This window comes from Myotis yumanensis, unplaced genomic scaffold (genome assembly GCF_028538775.1).
Source record: "Myotis yumanensis isolate MYYU_CA2020_CCGP unplaced genomic scaffold, mMyoYum1.0.hap1 SCAF_17, whole genome shotgun sequence".
Lineage (NCBI taxonomy): Eukaryota > Metazoa > Chordata > Mammalia > Chiroptera > Vespertilionidae > Myotis > Myotis yumanensis.
This window is the reverse complement of record NW_027223768.1, coordinates 27,010,308-27,016,841: the sequence shown is the minus strand read 5'-3', so window position 1 is coordinate 27,016,841 and position 6,534 is coordinate 27,010,308. Positions and strand designations below refer to the sequence as shown.

General features: G+C 37.7%; 1 pseudogene; it reads right to left on the bottom strand.

Annotated features, from left to right (window-relative positions):
• Positions 1-2,975: 2,975 nt before the first annotated feature.
• LOC138996161 (ribosome biogenesis protein BRX1 homolog pseudogene) lies at positions 2,976-4,507 on the bottom strand (annotated as a pseudogene).
• Positions 4,508-6,534: the final 2,027 nt, after the last annotated feature.

Sequence of the window (6,534 nt, the reverse complement as noted above, 5' to 3'; positions counted from 1 at the left end):
AGTTAGAAACATCGATGAGAGAGAAACACCGATCAGCTGCCTCCTGCACATCTCCTACTGGGGATGTGCCCGCAACCCAGGTACATGCCCTTGACCGGAATCGAACCTGGGACCTTTCAGTCCGCAGGCCGACACTCTATCCACTGAGCCAAACCGGTTTCGGCAATAAATGGACTTTTATAAAGCATAAGCCTCTGCTTCAAATTCTGGCCATTCAGGATTTCAGTCAGGCATCCCATATCGTAATGGATTTGGCCAATCACCTGAGAAAATTCATGTCATTTTTTGTGTGTGCCCAAACATAATTAATACCTTGATCAATCACACTATATAAATTCCTTTCTTTATAGACATAAGAATATGATTTCTGTGTAGTGATTCACAAAGTACGTAACTTTTTGGTTTAATTGGAAATTACAGACCTCTAACTCAGAGTTGCCAGAATTTGTAATCAGTTAGAATCTAGAGACACAAGGACATGCCTGATGGACTATATTAAAGGGATATTCTGCTGTGATCAGATGATATCAAATGGGCACAAAATTTTCACACAAACATCAGAGTTTAATTTATCACAAATCCATGTAGTATTTAAAAAGCAAAAAATATCAAGAAATATGCCAACCACCAAGTTACACCATATACAAGAAGAAACTCAAAATGGATAAAAGACTTAAATGTAAGATATGAAATCATAAAAGTCCTAGAAGACCACAGGCACCAAAATCTCAGACATCTCTCATAGCAATATGTTTACGGGTACATCTAGGATAATGGAAACTAAGGAGAAAATAAACAAATGGGACTACATGAAAAGAAAAACCTTCTGCATGGCAAAAGAAAACATCATCAAAACAAGAGACCCCACTACATGAACATATTTGCCAAAGATACATCTGATAAGGGATTAATCTCCAAAATATATAGGGAACTCATACAATTTAACAAAAGGAAGATAAACAATTAAAAGATAGGTAAAGGACCTAAATAGACACTTCTCCAAAGTGGACATACAGACAAGAGACATATGAAAAAATGCTCAGTCACTAATCATCTGAGAGATGCAAATCAAAATGATAATGAGATATCACCTCACACCAGTCAGAATGAATATCATCAACAAATCAACAAACGACAAATGTTGGTGAGGTTGTGGAGAAAAGGGAGCCTTACTACACTGCTGGTGGGAATGCAGACTGGTGCAGCCACAGTGGAAAACAGTATGGGGAGTGTCCTCAAGAAATTAAAAATAGAACTCCAATTTGACCCAGTGATCCCACTTCTAGGAATATATCCTAAGAAACCTGAAACACTCATCAGAAAGAATATATGGCCAGGCGGCAAGGAAGGCGGGGCGGGGGGGGGGGGGGGGGGGGTGATGGGGGGGGAGGTCAATGGGGAAAAAAGGAGATATATGTACTACTATTAGCAATACTTTAAACAATAAAATAAAATTAAAAAAAGAATATATGCACCCCTATGTTCATAGCAGCACAATTTACTATAGTTAAGACTTGGAAACAGCCTAAGTGCCCATCAGCAGATGGCACTTGTGTAAATGTACCAAAAAACTATGGTACATTTACACAATGGAATACCATGCAGCTGTAAAAAAGAAAGAACTCTTACCATTTGCAACGGCATGGATGCACCTAGAGAGAATTATGCTGAGTGAAATTAGCCAGTCAGAGAAAGATAAGTATCACATGATCTCACTCATATGTGGAATCTAACAAACCAAATAAACTGATGATCAAAAATAGACTCAGAGTCACAGAAGCATAAACAGACTGTTGAATCTCAGAGGGAAGGCAGGGGAGGGTGGGTGGGAAGAGACCAACCAATAAACTTGCATGCATATATGCAAAACCCGTTGACACATACATGGGGTGGTGAGGGCTTGGGGCTGGGAGAGGGGGAGGATGGGAGCCGGCTGGAAGAGGTTAATGAGGGGAAAAGGAGGACCTATGTAATATTTTCAACAGTAAAGATTTTAAAAATTACAATATCCAAAGCTAAATAAATCCTTGTCAAAGGCACCGTTTCTTCCTCCCCCAGTCTATATGTCAAGCTTGTACTAAAATTCCTCCACTTCAGTCACAAACGTGTATTAAGTGCTATTGTATATCTGGCACAGGCTTAGATACTTGAACTACATCGTTAAACAAAACTGATAAAGCTTCCTGAACTCTGCCCTGGTGGAAGTCAAAGAGTAACAGAGAGACAACAAAAATGCATAATAAAGAAATTACATGGTATATTAGCAGGTTACAAGTAGTGGAGAGGGGAGAAAAAGTAAAGCAAGGAAAGAGATGAGGAGTATTACATTTTAAAGTTTATAACTTTAACTAGGGTGGGTCAAAGAAGTTTTAAAAGAAAAGTATTTTAATCCAATGAAAACTCAACTTATCAAAATTTGGAAGATGCAGTTAAAGCAGTGCTTAGAGGAAAGTTGATAACATTGAACATATGCACTAAGAAAGAAGAAAGATATAAAATCAATAACCTAATTTTCCACTTTAGGAAACTAGAAAAGAAAATTTTAAAGCAAGAAAAGAAGTAATAAAAATATGAACAGAAACCAGTGAAATTCAAAGCAGAAAAACAACAGAGAAAAATTAATAAAATCAAAAACTTGTTCTTTGGAAAAAATCGATTAAAATGATAAACCTGTAGACAGACTAAGAAAAAAAGAGAGAAGACACACATTGCTAATATGAGAAATTAAAGTGGGATCATCATTACTGAGTCCATGGACATTAAAAGGATAATATACACTTGAAATATATACAATTACATTTGTCGATTATTCCTCAGTAAAGGTTTATTTTTTTTGGAAGCCACGAGATTTTAATTTTTTCTTTCTTTTACCTGCTACACTAACTAAGATGTATGAGAGTCCTGAACAATAAAACTATTTATACGTTGAATACAAAATAAATGTAAGATAAATGAAAAACTAGTTATCCAGGGATTCATTTTGCATTCCCACTGTTCAGCTTCTGTTTCATCTCTCTTTGCCTTTTGAAAACCCCTTTCTTGCTTTCCAATCAACTTTTGGCTCTGGTTTTACCCGCTGTACTTTTATCTGTTGTTCCTTAGCTGGTGTAACAAAAACATCTGCAGTGGGTTCATATGGAAGAATCATCTTTGGTCCTTTCTCCCTCAGTTTCTATGCCTCTTTAACTTGCTGTTTCTCTTCGTATTTTGCAGCTGTGATGGGTCTTATGCCACACCGATGGATGTTTGGTGACTGGTAGTGAGGATTTTCATATAAAGCTGGTACTCCAAAACGTCCCTGGAAAATCTTTATGAGATTTAAGACAAAATGAAACCCTATTTCTATAAGAGCAGCATCTTCTATGATCAGAAAGTTCTGAAATGGCATCCTATTATTCAAAACAGTGAAAGTAAACACGTGGCTTGCAAATGACTGGCTTTGGGGATGACAGTGCGGTGGGTGTACTGAAGGTCTGACTTAAGAGTTCTTTTATCAAAGCTTATTGCGGTAATTCATCAAAAGCAAGGTCAAAAGACTAAAGGGGCTGAGAACCTTTCAAAGAGTTTCCAGTCATCTTTAGTTCAGTGAGGGTATGGATGTTTTGAACTAGAAACTTAACAGATGGACTATGAGGTGAAATTGAAAACCACATAGAGAGATCTTTGTTTCTTCTTAGCTTCAAAATAGAAACATTTAATGTAGTTTCACATTTCACAGGCCTCATTAATCACAAATAACTTATCTTTACGATCCATTTTAGTATCTGCTTTAGATTGAGGCATCCACATTCTTAAGTCTTGCATTAAACGTCTTGTTCTGAAATGTATTCCTCTGGGACAAAAAGAGGAGAATCCATTCCTTCTTTTTGCACTTGCCCTTGCAAATGGGGCCTGGGGTGCAGTCTCTGTCTTCTCCCTCCACCTCCTCTGCCAAGTCCAGCTGCTTAGCTGTGGCCTGTCATCTTTTTTTTGTTCCTTTCCAGCTTCTTCCTTTGAACCCCACCCCAAGGCTCCAGGTCATTTCCTCTTGGTGGCCACCGTCTTGCCTCACTGCCTTTGCTGTTAGTACATTTTTTTAAAGGATAGTAAAGGAATGCTATGAACAGCCCTATGCCCACACATTTGATAACTTAGCTGAAGTGGGCCAATTCCCTGAAGACAAAAATTACCAAATTTACCTTTTGGCTGATCTTTGAGGAAAATATGAAGACTCTTAAGAAATACCGAACAAAACTGACGATAAAGTAGTTTCTTGACTTTTCATTTGTTAAAAAAAAGAGTTGAAAATCCTTCATGTGTGCTTGATAACATTGCAGGCATCTAGCCTGCACTTCAGCAAAGCAAAACCCAATTATTAGACTGAATAACTGGCCATGCGCTGCCTCCCTCCTCCTCATATGCCCCACCTCTCATCCCTGACCTCGTATCCTGGTTCTTCTCTCTCTGCCTCTGCTGCCACCCACAGTCCTGGCACGGAGAGCACCATCCAGATGGACTGCTTCCCCATATCACACACCCAGACAACTGGATGCCATACAGTGAACAGAATTTTTCATTTTCTTTCCAAGAGGTGGCCTGTGATTCAAACAGAGTCTCTGTATTGTCTGGCTCAGCTCTGGAAATTATCAAATTATCTATAAAGAAGAATGAAAAAGACACGAGGGTGAGGGAATCCAGTGGGTTTGAAGAGATCACCCTGAAGTTGACCTTTGCAGTCAGTTTTTGCTGAGATAAGAAACACGTACAAAATGTATGTCTTCATACTGAAGCACCTTCTGTTTAGAAACCCAACTTTGAGGGGGTAAGGTCAGGGAACAGCTGGGGAGTTATTTCTCCTTTGTAGTACGCGAAGAACTTTTATCCCAGAGACGGGTAGGAGGATAATCTTCCTCTTTAAAAGCCATTAAATGAATCCGTGGAAAAAGCAGAAACTTGGACTGAATGAGACAATGCAATAGAATTTCATATGTTTTGACCTGGTAAAAAAACTGATTCGGAACATAGGCAATAGATCACTTCATTTCCACTTGACTTTTTGAAAGATGCCACTACTATATTTGGGAACCGGAAATGAGACTTTAGAAAAAATTGGAAATTACCAAGAAATCAATCACAAATTGAAAACAAATAATTCTAAGAAATTGAAGCAAGGTTTATGAACGTCAGAGTAATTCAAGTCCTTGATATTTGTTAAATTTCACAATACAATGAACAAGATTGTTTACCCTTATTCTCCCTTCAAAAATTAACCCACAAGCCTACAGACAACAAACCCACAAAATACTAAAACAATTCTTGATATGAAACGTATACGGATTTTTATTTTCCTGGAGCTGGCAGCAGATTGCAGGAATTACAGCAATTTCTAATCTCCAAAAGGGTTCTAATTTTATGCTATAGGTGGCCCTTTACACATACAATAAGTATCTACGTACAAAGATCAAATATGGCTTTTCTGTTGTAGCCATTCTCCACTCTTTGTGTAATTTAAATTTTCAAACATGTTTGTAAAACACAAAGAAGAGGATGGCAAATTTCACAATGGATTAGTGATCTTGCAAATAGTTTAAAGACTCTTGTGCTGTATCTGTCTAATAGGGTGATTTATTTTGGAAATATTATCTCAATCTTTTAAATCTGTATAAGCGGAACTGTTTAGGTAAAATATTTATGATACTAGCACTCAGAGTGTTTTTCCAACCAGAACTTCTAGGGAAGGGACTCTAATTGAATTTGAGGGCAATTACCGTTTAAAATTATGAGATAATCCAATGTTGCCTTTTATAGATAGATATTGATTTTAGGTGATCTTACCTTTTTTAAAATTTAACTTTATTGTTGAAAGTATTACAGATGCTTCCCCTTTTTTCCCATTGACCCCCTCCATCCTGCACCCGCCCTCCCAGGCCTTCACCACACTATTGTCTGTGTCCATGGGCTATGCATATATGCATATAAGTTCCCTGGTTAACAAATGATCACAAGATAAATCCAATGCATTTGACATCCGAGTTTTAGGTGAGGAAAACTGGCATACACCATATCAAGTAATGACCATCAATGCCCAAATTTGGAGGCAACTGCAAAGTTCTTGAACTATATAAGTCTCTTTTTCCTTTTTGAAAATGTTAGTTGTGTTTTATTGTGGTAAGAACACAAAACATAAATTCTACTCTCTTAACAATTTTTAAGTGTGTATTACAGTATTAATTAGAAGCACAGTGCAGTACAGCAAGTCTCCAGAGCTTTTCATCTTGCAGGACTGAAACTCTATACCACTGAACAGCTCCCCACTGTCCCCGCCCCTCCACCATGGCAACTACCATTCTACTTTCTGTTTCTATGAGTCCGATTACTTTAGATATTGCATATAAGTGGTCATAGGTCCCTTTTCGTAACTTCCCATTATGTCATGACAATCCATATTTAACATGAACTCATTATGGTGAAGTTTTATCATCCAGTTTAGTGATTATGACTGGTTTGCTCTACTCTGCTTCTTGCTAGTTGTGTCTTCTGGAATTATAGACAGTT